We start from the raw sequence: 14,948 nt of genomic DNA, 5'->3' as shown, positions 1-14,948 counted from the left end.
TCTCGTGTGTCAGCCTCCGAGTAGCTGGGGCAACAGGCAGGTGCCACGATGCCTGGCTAACTTTTGTATTTATAGTAGAGACGAAGTTTCACCATGTTGGCCAGGTTGGTCTCAAACTCCTGACCTCAAGTGTTCTGCCTGCCTCGGCTTCCCAAATTGCTGAGATTATAGGCGAATGGTCTCTTTACATTAAAATAAAACTTCACATGGTATATTCTGTAGTGAGAAAACCGCAGAGAAGGAAGAATGCCTATAGCAGCTTCAATAAGATGAAATAGATGAAGTTATATATGTTATGAAACAACAATGAGGAAAGTTTTTGGGTAAGATTGAGAGATCTTGTTTAGATGACTCAAGTTAGGGATAATTTCAATGCAAAACACTGCAACTATGCCATCAAAGAGACCAACACTGATGGCAGGTAATAAGGAGGCAGTAGATAGAATAATGGACTTGAACCTGGAGAATGAAGTTTCTATGCAGCTGCAGCTTATGTTAATAGCAGGGCAATGTTTCGATTACATGTTGGCAGTTACCCCTAAAATTTGGGTTGTTAAAATGCTGCAGCTTTTACTTTTCTTTGTCGGGACCTCCCCACATTCAATTGCTGTCCTGTTACCTAACATAGTGCCTTATATAAGTGATTATTATATATTTGTTAATGACGATGAAATTTTAAGAATATTTTAGGAAACAGTGGCCATAACATGGCCTCGGACAAGGGCTTAAATAATAGAGGCATCAAATCTCTTACCAAGGTCTGTGGTAAACCTAAATAAAACAGCACCAGAGCTTTGATTGTATCACTTAAGAGTATGTTCGCAGATCACAGATTCTCCCTCTCTTTCTCTCTCAAACACAATTGAGAAATGCCTGCAGCTCTGGCAAAAAGACATAAGCCAAATGTAGATCAAAGAAACATCTAAGTATTGTATTTTCTTAGCCACTGGTATGAAATGGGATATGATAATAGAGAACAGTTTTATGTCTTACAGAAATAGAAAACTATTTTATATTTATTTTGGTCTTCATTCAAAGGCAATATTTTTAGATATTTCCATACCACCAAAGGACTTCTATCTCAACAACAGTGAATGGTGATGGACTTAAACAACAGGGTTAAAATTATTATAATAAAGTTACACCGGATTCATCTGGGCTATAAAAGTTAAAGATATAAAAATAGACTAGTCTTAATGTATGACTCACCCTCAGGAGGGCATATGCTTTTCCAGTAGCAGTGATAGGTCGGACCAGATCCATTTCTACTCTCTTGCCCAGCAATAGTCCCTGGTGGCATTTGTGTTTACTGGGGCTTTGTGACAGGCAGTGTTTAACTGCTTTACAGGAAGTACAGGGGCAAGAAAGAAACTATAAGACCTACTTCTACAGGCATGGAGTGACCAATGAGATTATTATAATCTTAAGTGTAAATGCTATCTTTATTAAAATACCGGGAAGGTGAGTGATCATTACGATGATAACAATTCTATAAGGCAATATATAATTGTGATTATAGAAATTTGGAAACCAAATAAATGGGTTGTCTGATAACCACATATTATTGATTGCAAAATATTAGTTAAACGGGTTGGGCATGGAGGCTCATGCCTGTCACGCCTGTAATCACAGCACTTTGGGAGACTGAGGCCGGCAGAACACTTGAGGTCAGGAGTTCAAGACGAGCCTGGCCAACATGATGAAACCCTATCTCTACTAATAATACAAAAATTAGCCGGGTGTGGTGGTGCACACCTGTAATCCCAGCTACTTGGGAGGCTGAGGCACGAGAATCACTTGAACCCAGGAGGCAAAGGTTGCAATGAGCTGAGAACACGCCACTGCACTCCAGCCTGGGCAAAAGAGTGAGACTCTGTCTCAAAACAAAAAACAAAACAGAAACCTACTATTCACAGTTCTGGAGTTGGGGAAGTCCAAGATCAAGGGACTGGCAGATTCCATGGCTGGTGAAGGGCCACTTCCTGGTTTGTAAACAGCCATGTCCTAACACAGTGGAAAGGGTGAGGGATTTCCCTGAGATCTGTTTCATAAGGTGACTAATTGCATTTATGAGAGTGGCACCTTCATGACCTAATCACTTCCCAAAGATCCTGCCTCCTGATATTCTCATATTAGGGGTTTGAGTGTCAACATATAAGTTTAGGGGAAGGGAACACAAACATGCAACTGTATGTCCATTGAGAAATATGAACGGAAGTGATGTGTTTTCTCTGTCCATCAGTGAACCTTCTCCATCTTCTCTTTTGCCATCAATTGGCTGGAAGTGGAAGATTCCCAGGCCCCAGAAGATGGTGTGGCTATGGAATGGGAGGAGCCTGGGAACCTGAATCACTTCCTAGAAGGCTACCCTAATAATACCTACATTGAAATATTGTATGAACAAGGACATATTTTTATGGCATTAAACCACTAAAACTTTCTGAATTGTTTCTTAGAATAGCCATTATTGTATCAAGAGAGCGTATCTTCACATTTTAAGTAAATTTCAACAAATAAATAAAAGGACTTTTACCTCTTTAAACCATGCCTTTTTGAAAATCCTCAAAATCAAGTGTTCTTGATAGAAGTTATGCTAATAAGCACAGTTTTGGTATAATTTACACTTTACTTATTTGGTAGTTGCTGATCTTAGTTATGATTTTCTCATGAAGAATCTGTATGCTTCAACTGTGGGAATATTAGAATGACATGTTCAGATGTCTCTTCACTGTGAACCTTTCTTCCTTTTTTAGAATTGTGAAATATGCAGGCTAATGGCCCTGGAAAAGGCACCTTTGAAATAGACTAAAGATGATGATTGGATTATCAAGATTTGAATAACATTTTCTAATGTGCTTTTAAACTCCTTAGTGGAAAAACCTGAATGGGGAACAAAATTATTCCTGGCCTGGCTAGTAATGCAGGGGCCCCTTTGAAATGTCATTAATCCTTTCAAACATGAGGATCTGTTCATCCAGTAATCTATTTTTAGGGCCAATATATTTTATTTCTCACATCATAAAATAATAGATGCTTAGTAAAATCACAAGAAAAAATTTTAAAGTATAATAAAAACAAAAACATATTTTTGTCTGATAAATCAGAGATGCCATTTATATTTGCATTTTGCTGGGTCTTTTTCTCTGTATTAAAGTATGTTTACTTTTCTGGCTTGTTTTAATTCTGTTTATTTTATATTTTAATAATCTCATTCTAATATTATAAAAATGCAAACAATAAAGAAGTACATGTAATACAAAGAAAAAGTCTCTCTTTACTTTGCCCAGCACCACTAGCCTGTACAGAGTAAAGCCTTTTTCTTATTTAAAGTGTGACCTTACAGATATGTTCTTTTGCATTGAGGCATTTATATATATTTTTCCATGTAGATAATTTCAAATGTAATATATATATGATATATAGATAGGATATATAAAACAGATGTGTATGTGTAGGTGTATATGTCCATATATATGATATATACAGATATATGTTATGTTTTTATACTTAACATTATATTTAGAGGACTTTCCTGTGTAATGAAACACATTTAATAAAAATATAGTTCTTTACACAGCCATTTCATAAGTCATTAAATTATGACATATTAATAAAAATATTTTAAAATTTAACATTGCTATGGGCATGCATCTTTGTATCTTTGATTATCTTTTCAAACAAATTTCTGGATTAAAATAGATCAAAGAATATAAACTGTTTCATGACTATTGATGTAAATGTTTTCCTCTATTTTAATAAACATATCTCCCAAATAAATATATTTTTAATATTTCTTGATTTTACAAATCTGGAAATCAGAACAGAGAAAAAAAATTTCTTGTTATCTTTCACTCTTAGAGTCTACCTACTGGAAAGCAATATGAGTCAGAAATGTCACAGTCACTGGCTCTCAACCTTTTCTGCACATTGGTTTATTAACAAATAATGCTGGCTCCCACCCTTCAGATATTCTGATTTAATTGGGTTGGGTGCAACCCAGACATTGGGATTTTAAACAGCTCCCTGGGTAATTCTAATGTGCAGCAAAGTTTGGAAACCACCCTCGTAGAGCATTCAACCATTGAAAGATACTCAGGCACATGTGGCCAAGAGGTCAAATGAAGGTCACTGGACAGATTTCTATGCTTGTTATTTAGAAGAAAAACTATTTCTTCTGGTAGTGAAAACGTTGCTGATAGAAACACTGCTGATAGTATTCAAGACTATTAATCACCTTGACTCTCAAAATAAATCCAACTAGAAAAATAGGATTGACCTAACCTAATACAGTAATACTCTAAAGCATTAGATTGTAAAATCATCTTCCCCAACGACTGCTGGAGTGTTTGGAAAAAAGCCTCCCATTTTTGCAAATTGATTTTTGTCTTGGCTGTAGTGTTTGCTTGTTTAAGCATTAATGACTTGATTTGGAAAGAAATAGCTTCCTGTATGGCCTGGATTAAGAAGAGCCATCTTTACTCTGCCAGAAATTGTGTACAAATGCTAGCATGTAAACAGTGCAACCCGTGACATTTTTTTACACTCAAAGAGGCAAGGTGACACACATGGCTTAAGGGCTAAAAGAAACATGAGAACTGTAATGCAGTTACAATCGGAAGTGCTAAATTTCCCTTGGGACCATAAGGAAAGCTTCCTGTTCTTTGTAGATTGGCCTATTATTGGAATACATTTGCCCACAGTTAATCCGCAAAGTAATTAAATGGAAGGAAGTGATTAAATCACCAAGAAAAAAAGTGACTGCTGCATCTGAAGCATTCAGGCAGAGTAAGACTGTTGTTTGGCATGAACATTAGTTAAGGAAGCATCTGCCAGTTAACCTGGGCTACTATATTGTGTACGTGTGTGTGTGTGTGTGTGTGTGTGTGTGTGTGTATTAGCAAACAGTGTTGAAATATGAAATAAATATCAAGACTAAGAACAGGAATCTTAAAAGTCACAGATACCTTGGTAGAATTATGTTAAACATATGTTATACATAGTCCTCAGCTAATTTAGTAAAGCAGTATTATATTTTCTCCCCAATGACTTATAGATGAAAAAAAAATTTAATTGAACTGAACTGAAAGTAGAACAAACAAATCCTAACATGGCTTTGGTAAATGTTAGTTTTATCATGCCACTTCCATTTTTGGTAGATTCAGGAAACCTGGTTGTTAATCTTACTGTTTTCATATTACTCAATTTTGGGCAAGTTACTTGACCTTTTAGAGTTTCTGCAAAATAAGGGGATTGGGTTGTATGATTTTTAGGTTTCTTCTGGCTCTAAAAAGCCATTGGTCTAAGAAAAAATAGAAAAGCATAACCAGAAATCTCATGTGAAATTATTAAAATTCAATATATCATTAAGATAAATATGAGTGGGAAATGAAAGATACGTAATGGAATATGTTACATACATAACTGTATCCATCACAAAATAGGATTCTGTGTTCTTCAAGAACTTTGTGCTATGAACAAGAACCCAAAGTACTATCAACCAGAATCATCTAAAGATATCCATTTTTCTATGCCTCTCCACATTTCTCAATGATTTCATTCATTGAAAATGCATTACATTTTCATGATTTCATGCATTTAAATAAAGTAGTTCTAAACAGTTGCCAAAAACTGTCCTTTTAAAGTAACAGTCTGTACTTATAACTTTAAGACAGATACACAAAATTAGATAATGAGTCTTGATGGCAACAAGAAAATAAAGTGCCTACTCTTTGGAGATAGAGTGCATTAGCTCTTTTAGGCCATCTGTGCATTGTTAGGAACTTCTCTCTTTTAATATTCTGAAAAAAATTAGAATGGTTCTCTCATTGCAAAATGATCTGATTGTCCTATCCTGGACTTGGTTGTTTTGGCCTAATTAACCATGAGGGTAGATTGTTGCATATTTGATTTGGTCATGGTGATTGATGAGATGTGGGTGGGCAGAATTATTCAATTGGCTAGAATACTGTTAACTTTTTATTCATCTATTTAATTTTACCAGATATTAACTGAGCTCTCACTATCCATATTATATACCAGGGACATAAAGATATGTTAACCTCAAATGCTTCTTGTTTAGTAACTAATGGTAAAGAGTTAAGTTGAGGGACAAAAATAAATATGTAAGCTATAACAATAATGTCATTCTGTATTCTACTAGGATTGAAAACAAGTTGCTTTGGGACAACAGAGGATGAAGAAGTTACTGGATGAGACACGGCTGTGGACAACTTTAGAGGAGGTATATTTAAGCAGAACCTTAAATTTATGTCAGAATTTTTAATCACCAGACATCGGCAAAGGCAAAGGTGTGATGTGAAAGGACATGGAATGTTTGGGCAACAGGGAGCAGCTCAGAGGTCTGGACCATAGACAGGATTGATGAAGCTGATAAATAATGGAGTAGAGTGAGACAGAAAAGGGTGTTGGAAGGACCTTGACTTTGTTACTAGAGGAAATTGTTGAAAAGGGTCAAAGTGAGAGTGCATGTTGGCCACTATTAGCTGCCCTAAGTGTTACAAGAAAGAAATGAGATTAGGCAAGAATTGGCTGCTTTTAAAGCAGAGCTAGAAGGAATGGGGAAAAAACCAGAGGTCTTATAAGGGCTAGCAAAGTTGAGTGCTTTTGTACCTCAAACGGTGAGAGAGAAAACTGAGATTTTGGGCAATAGAGGTTCAATAAGGCTTTTCGTTCAAAGTAAAGCCTCAGCCTTATGCTGAAATTTTTGTTTCAAAAAAGCTCAAGATAGCTTCCATTAATGTATGAAAGAGAATAACAAGAAAGTGAGATAGCAAAGAAATACACAGATGCAAAGAAATATGTAGGCTGAAGAATTATATGGAGGAAAGAATTGTTAGGCTACTAGTATTTGGAAGGGACTGAAAGCAAATAGATCAGAAGCTTACTAAGTTTTTGTGTGAATTGTGCTGCTAAAAATTCATGAGATTAAAGGAAAAAATAAAGGACTTTGATTTTTTCAAACCTGAATACAAACTCTGTTTGCCCTAGCAGGAAGTTCTTAAAACGACTAAAATTATCAAAGAAGGCTTATCCCCAAAAGCCCATCTCATATATAGCCATGGAAAATAATGGACATGGAAGAATCTTCCAGAGATGGTGGATCCAGGGCCAATGGAGAACAATGGACGAGGGAGTTCTTTTCAGAGAATAAAATCAGTCTAATCTAGGATGTTTCCTTACTCCAGGGCAAAGGGCTTTCCTGCCCACCCAGCAGAATTTCAGAATTGCTAGGGACTGGTGACTGCTGTATATTTTTCACTCTTTCCTTTTCCAAATGAGGATTTTTAGTGCAACAATTCTTTCCCTGTTCCGCCATTCAGAGATTGTTTTTTAGTATATAAATTGCTGGTCCATGAAAACCTCTCGCAGACCTAAGGGAAAATATTGCATGTGGCCCAGGGATCTTGACCTTTGAGCTGATTAGAATGATTGGATGAATTGCTAGGTTGTCTTTTTTGGGGAGAGTGGCAATGTTTGAAATAAAGAGTGAAATATCCACTTGGTGACAAAGGGTAGATAATTGCAGAGACTGCTATATTCACTAAAACCAATTCTCTTTTCTTCTGAGGCATATAGACTATTTCTGAGATGCCCTTGTCAAGATGAGAGAATGTGGGTAGAGGTATGGTATTTCACTCCTGATCCTTAAGAAATTTTCATGTAATCTTCTACTTCCTCTCTCACATATTGTCTGCCTCCCATTAAGTGTCTCCCATTTTCTGGCTTAATGGAAGGGACTCTGAAGATTTAGACAAGATAGAGACACCAAATGGAAAAAAAACCTGTGTTCCTAAAGGACAGAATGCAACGATCTTGAAAAGTCAGTCAGCAGCTGATTAGACTTAAAAGAGGAAGAAATAAACTGCTATTATATAAAACCACTGTGATTTCAGTGTTTTTCTGTTAAAGCAGAAGTTACATTGACTAGACATACATCCAGAAGTTCATGTCCAGTGGATTAGGGGAGTTCACAGGCCAGAGTGAAGTACTGCATAATAAATCACTAATAATGAATTCTGTGGCCTGGGCTAAGGTCGCACCTGGGCTCCCTCAGGTGGCTGTATTTAGGTGATGGGATGGCTGGTGGCTGGGTTTAGCTATGATAGCTGAGTTGACCGTGTGTCTCATCTCTGGTGTCTTTCATCCTCAAGGAGCCAATATTGGGGCTTTTGGAACCTGGTGGTATTAGAGTTCCAAGAGGGTGAGAGGAAGCTGCAGGGACTCTTGAGACCTTACTTGAAAGTAGTGCAACATTATTTTTGATGCACTGTATTGGTCAAAGGAAATCAGGTAGCCTGGCCATATGTGGGAAGTAGGGAAATAGACTCTGCCTTTTTTGATGAAGAATTTGTGACTATTTTTTATTGTCTACAAACCCTTATATAGTAAGTGCTCAATAAATGGTTGTTGAATTGCATGGATGAATGGAGAAAGTGGGTTGGAGTCCTGAAAAAGAAGATAACATATTGGCAAAGCTGCTATTGAAAATGGAAAAAGGAACCAATCATGGGTAAGTAAAAGAATTGCTGAGCAACACGGATGGTCCAGCTGAGCTTGAAAATTGTAAATTTGTTTTTCAGCCAATTTTCTCCAATTGCATTTGGTAGTTTGGGAGCAAGCCCACAGAAACAGATGGTTGGGTTGATCCAGGTTAAGGATTAGTACTCTGCAAACTAGCAGTAGTGGGAGGTTGAGTCTGCCCAACTTGGTTCTGTGCCTTCTCAGCTCTCTGCTCACTCAGGAGCTGGCCACTCCATGGAATACTCTGCATCCTAAATCCTCGCTCATTCTAATCTGCTATCTGATACCAAAACTCCATGTTGCATTACAAAGTAAGTTAATTGAGGTTGTGACCTACATGGTTCAGACCTAAAGCGAAGTACAGATACACACACACACACACACACACACACACACACACACACTCACTGAGGAATTCCATTTGCATTCCTTGGAAGACATATAGGGATCTGATTTTTGAATTTTTTTTCTTTCCTTTTCAATTCTCCAGGTTCCTGCTGGAGCCTCCTACTTCCCACTCCACCATTTCCTGCTGTCAATCCAGCCCTCAAGAAGAGCAGCCCTATTCATACTCCTCCTACTAATTTTCCCCAGTTCTTTCTCCTGGCTCCTTAGACCCTTCCTTTTATTCTACATCACAAAAGTCTTAAGACTGACTGGCCGAGTCAGGCTTGTCTCCAGAGGTGGGAATGAGGGTGAAAAGGGCAAATGTGAGAGTAAGTTGAAAAACTGACAGTTACAGGATCTTTTTGGCAACTAAGGGATTGCTGAAAACCATGACTACTTCTGTCTTATCTTTCTAGATTTTTACCACTCAGACTAATTTTATCTTCTTTCACTGTACTTGGTATTTTGAACCCATATTTACTTTCTTGGTCTTCCTTGCCCAAGATGAATTACCAATTTCCCTCTGTTCCATGGTTCATGTTTCGCCTAGGATTCCTAGCCTCAGGGAAACCCCTTTCTCTACACAATCACTTCCCCCTTTCCTAATCAGCATTCCTTTGCAGGGGAAGACAGACAGGAAGAGGCAAGTAAATCAAAGAATCAAGACTTAGTGTTTGTATATAAGACATGAAGCAGAGGAGGTCAAGAAATTGGCGCTTAGATGATTTTTCAGTGTGGGTAGTGGAGTTGCCTAAGATGATGGGGAAGACTAAAGAAGAGAATAGCTATTGATATGGTTTGGCTGCATGTCCACCCAAATCTTATCTTATTATAGCTACCAGAATCCCCACACATCATGGGAGAGACCCGGTGGGGGGTAACTGAATCACAAAGGCGGATTTTCTCACACTGTTCTCGTGATAGTGAGCAAGTTTCATGAGATCTGATGGTTTTATAAAGGGCAGTTTCCCTGCACACGTTCTCTTGCCTGCCACCATGGAAGATGTGCCTTTGCTCCTCTTTCGCCTTCTACCATAATTGTGAGGCCCCCCTAGCCACATGGAACTGTGAGTCCATTACACCTCTTTTTGTTTATAAATCGCCTAGTCTTGGGTATATCTTTATTAGCAGAGTGAAATGGACTAATACAACCGTAACCAATTAACAAAGTCTTGAGAGAATATATAGGCTGCACTGAATGTTGGTAGATGGTGGATAAAGTGGACAAGAGCAATGCCAATGAATGGAGAGTTTCAAGGAAGTGACAAGACGATAGATCAGAAGCATGGAAATGGCTGTGGGGAAGCAGGAAAAGCACACTCTGCCTCCTTGATGTGACAGGCTGAGTGGATACTAGGGAGCAGCACTTTCCATGGAAGAATTGGAGGGAAGTTACAGCATCTGCAAAAAGTTAAGTGGAGTCAGTAATCTCAGTTTGTACTTTCAGGCTGTGGGTTTCAGCATAACAGAAAAAAGATATCCTCAGTTCTAAAAAAGTTACCTTATTAGCTATGTTGAGACTCCAAAGTGAATCTTTTAGTATGATTCCTTAATTCATTCTTGTATCAAATAATTATTGGCCAGGAACAAAACTGGGTGCTTAACTATAAGGATGAATAAAATAAGATATCTGCCATTAAGCAGCTCACAGTCTTTTTAATGCAAAAGGAAAACAAAAAGGTAACTTATAACAAATTGTAAGTCATATGATAGTGGTGAACACGGTTCTATGGAACACTGAGTAGAGGCATCCACTGAGTAGGAGGTGGACTCAAAAAAGAGGACTGAACTGGGTCTTTAAGTATGAGTTAATGAGGTAAAAGTGTGTGTGTTAGGAAGAAGGAAGGCATTGAGGTCCAGGAGCAAAGGGGATTACATTAGTGACATTAACTATGTTTCAATTTCACTTCATTCTGGGTAGTCACAGTCTAAATAGTTGAATCAGGTTTAACTGAATCTCCAATGTGAGGAGACTTTCCGTTATTTCCTTTCATAAGGGAAGTGGAGCCAAGCTGAAGCTAGCACTTTGGCAATTGATCCTGTGTAAACTGTGTTGCTCCCTGAGCTAACCATCTCTTGAAGCTGGGAAACACTTGTTCTGTTGACTTGATTTGATCACAGGAAAGCTTGAAGGAAACCAGTATCAACAAACCTCTCTTTGGGCTGTTGGAAGTAGTGTTTCCATTTTATTTATCTGAAAGAATCTTGTGTCTTAAATCTCAGGACAGGCCGTTTGAGAGTTGTCTGATTATTGTGCAAGTTATTTTAAAAAGTCTTATGAGAAATGATTGGTTTGCCTTTCTATTTCAGTGTTAACCAGACATGGATGGCAAATAATAGCACCAATGTATAGTAGACATTTTGGAGGGAAAATGCTGTTCACAAGAGGAACCTTGGCTGGTCATGATGTTCTGGTCAACTTGGCTTGTTAAGAAAATAACTTATGTGACTACCACTTACATTACTGAAACTGCAAGACTATTCTCCCCATAGTCATACTTCCAGAATGAATTGCGTTGCTTGCAGTGGGTAGGTCTGCCTGTGCTCAGTTATTTATGGCCTCCCAAAATAGAGAACAGGAGATAGCAAATGCTTTATCTGATATTCATTATAATTTGAGCAATCGCAAAGTACTTCTAGTTCTTGGCTACAGAACTTGATGAGACACTAGAGTTGAATCTGTGACATCATCACTACCTAGAAAGAATGAAAGAGGGAAAATGGATAAGAATTTTATAAGGAACCAGTTTCTCAGTTGTCAGTGTTTTCCTTTTTAAAGATAAAAAAATGGAGAGGAATTCCAAGATGGCCAGTTAGATCCAGCTCAGGATTGCAGCTTCGAGTGAAAGTGCAGAGGGTGTGTGGATGCCGCATTTCCAGAGGGATTTTTATTGCCCACAGACCAGGAGATTCACAGGCAGAGGAACCCCACGGGTCGCCAGCATGGCTGTTTTGGCTGGCGCGGCTGTTTTGCCTGCGCCCCGGCGCAGCGGCTCCAGGTGCAGAGTAAACGGGACAGTGTTCCCACTTAGCCAGCAAGGGGAGCTGAAACAGGGAGTCAGGCCAGGAGATTCCTGGGCAAAAAAAGCACCACAAATCTCAGAGCCGCGGTTTCAGCGGCACAGTGGGTCGCCGCATGGGAAATCACACAGATCCCAGTGCCTATTCAACAGGCGACCAGGACACGTGGGAGAGGGTCGACCACTCAACAAAAAAATAAAAGGCTCTGAGGCAGGGAGCCAGGAGATCAGGCCCGGCTGGTCCCACCTCCACAAAAACAAAAAAACAGCAATTGGGAATGCTCTGGGTTGAGAGTTTCACAGCAAGCACAGCTGAACCTGGGACAGTCCAGCTCTGTGGGGGAGGGGCGTCCGCCATTACTGAGGCAGCCTACCGTTGCTGTGGCAACCCACCGTTGCCGGGGCAACCCGCCATTACAGAGAAAGTCCGTGATTACAGAGGCGGGCCAACATTGTGGAAGCAGCTCTAACTACACCCATATAAACAGGACTGCAGGGAAGTTCACATGGCAGCTGGGCGGAGCCCACAGCAACTCAGCAAAGCCTCTGCAGGCTGAGAGTGACTAGGCTGCCTCCTTGTGGGCAGGGCAGCCCTGAAGGAAAAAAAAAAAGCAGCACAGCAGAAACTCATAAAGCCCTAACTCCCTGGGACAGAACACCTGGGAAAAAAAAAAAAAGGGGGTTTATGAGTTCTGCTGCTGCAGACTTAAATTTACCAGCCCAGCAGCTCTGAATGAACAACGGGGCTCACAGCTCAGCACCTGATCTAATATAAAGGACTGTTTCTTCCAGCAGCTCCTGACCCCCGTATATCCAAAGAGTCACCTCATAAAGGAGAGCTCAGACTGACATTTGGCAGGTATCCTTCTGGGACAAAGCAGAAGAAGAAACTGGTAGCAACCTTTACTGTTTGGCAGCTGCTGCAGGTAATCCCCAGGCAAGCAGGGCCTGGAGTGGACCTCAGCAGTCCTACAGCAGAGAGGCCAGACAGTTAAAAGGAAAACTAAGAAACAGAAATAACTTCATCAACAACAAACAGAACGTCCACTCAGAGACCCAATCAGAAAGTCAACAACTACAAAGCCGACAGGTGGATAAATCCACAAAGATGGGAAGAAACCAGCGCAAAAAGGATGGTAACACCTGAAACCAGAACACCTCTCCTCCTACAAGGGATCACAACTCCTCACCAGCAAGGGAACAAGACTGGATGGAGAATGAGTGTGAAGAAATGACAGAATCAGCCTTCAGAAAGTGGGTAAAAAGATACTTCCATGAGCTAAAAGAACATGTTTTAACCCAATGCAAAGAAACTAACAACCTTGAAAAACGGTTTGATGAAATGCTAACGAGAATGGACAACTTAGAGAGGAATATAAGTGAATTGATGGAGCTGAAAAACACAACACGAGAACTTCGCGAAGCATGCACAAGTTTCAACAGCCAAATTGACCAAGCAGAAGAAAGGATATCAGAGGTCAAAGATCAACTCAATGAAATAAAACGAGAAGGCAAGATTAGAGAAAACAGGGTAAAAAGGAATGAACAAAGTCAACAAGAAATATAGGACTATGTGAAAAGACCTAATCTACGTTTGATAGGTGTACCTGAATGTGACGAAGAGAATGAATCCAAGCTGGAAAATACTCTTCAGGATATTATCCAGGAAAACTTCCTCAACATAGCAAGGCAGGCCAATATTCAAGTCCAGGAAATACAGAGAACACCACAAAGATATTCCTCAAGAAGACCAACCCCAAGGCACATAATTGTCAGATTCATTAGGGTTGAAATGAAGGAGAAAATACTAAGGGCAGCCAGAGAGAAAGGTCAGGTTACCCATAAAGGGAAGCCCATCAGACTCACAGCAGTTCTCTCAGCAGAAACCATAAGAGCCAGAAGAGAGTGGGGGCCTATATTCAACATCCTTAAAGAAAAGAACTTTCAACCTAGAATTTCATATCTATCCAAACAAAGCTTCATCAGTGAAGGAAAAATAAAATCCTTTGTGAACAAGCAAGTACTCAGAGATTTCATCACCACCATGCCTGCTTTACAAGAGCTCCTGAAAGAGGCACTACACATAGAAAAGAACAACCAGTACCAGCCACTCCAAAAACATACCAAATGGTAAAGAGCATCAACACAATGAAGAATCTGCATCAACCAACGGGCAAAACAGCCGGCTAGCATCAAAATGGCAGGATCAAATTCACACATAACAATATTATCCCTAAACGTAAATGGACTAAATGCCCCAATCAAAAGACACAGACTGGTAAATTGTATAAAAAGCCAAAACCCATCAGTGTGCTGTATCCAGGAAACCCATCTCACATGCAAGGATACACAAAGGCTCAAAATAAAGGGATGGAGGAAGATTTACCAAGCAAATGGAGAGCAAAAAAAAGCAGGAGTTGCAGTTCTCATCTCTGATAAAATAGACTTTAAAGCAACAAAGATCAAAAGAGACAAAGAAGGACATTACATAATGGTAAAAGGATTAATGCAACAAGAAGAGCTAACGATACTAAATATATATGCACCTAATACAGGAGCACCCAGATACATAAGGCAAGTTCTTAATGACTTACAAAGAGACTTAGACTCCCACACAGTAATAGTGGGAGACTTCAACACCCCATTGTCAATATTAGACAGATCAACGAGACAGAAAATTAACAAGGATATCCAGGACTTGAACTCAGACCTGGACCAAGCAAATGTATTAGACATTTACGGAACTCTCCACCCCAAATCCACAGAATATACATTCTTCTCAGCACCACATCACACCTACTCTAAAATTGACCACATAATTGGAAGTAAATCACTCCTCAGCAAATGCAAAAGAACAGAAACCATAACAAACAGTCTCTCAGACCACAGTGCGATCAAGTTAGAGCTCAGAATTCAGAGACCAACCCAGAACTACACAGCGTCATGGAAACTGAACAATGTTCTCTTGAACGTTGTTTGGATAAACAATGAAATGAAGGC

The 14,948-nt window shown here is 39.3% G+C and overlaps 1 long non-coding RNA gene across 4 annotated transcripts in view; it reads left to right on the top strand.

Moving 5' to 3' along the window:
• LOC135275360 (uncharacterized) overlaps positions 1-14,948 on the top strand; it is a 407,690-nt gene that overhangs the window by 346,538 nt on the left and 46,204 nt on the right. For 3 of the 4 annotated variants that reach the window (XR_010342953.1, XR_010342954.1, XR_010342951.1), the window contains one exon: positions 6,161-8,530. This is a non-coding gene — a long non-coding RNA (uncharacterized LOC135275360). The remainder of the gene's footprint in view (positions 1-6,160; positions 8,531-14,948) is intronic. The other variant, XR_010342952.1, reaches the window with a different exon arrangement.

This window comes from Aotus nancymaae, unplaced genomic scaffold (assembly GCF_030222135.1).
Source record: "Aotus nancymaae isolate 86718 unplaced genomic scaffold, 86718_ANA_hifiasm-v0.15.2.pri h1tg000016l, whole genome shotgun sequence".
Taxonomy (NCBI): Eukaryota; Metazoa; Chordata; class Mammalia; order Primates; family Aotidae; genus Aotus; species Aotus nancymaae.
This window is presented reverse-complemented; position numbering and strand designations above follow the sequence as displayed.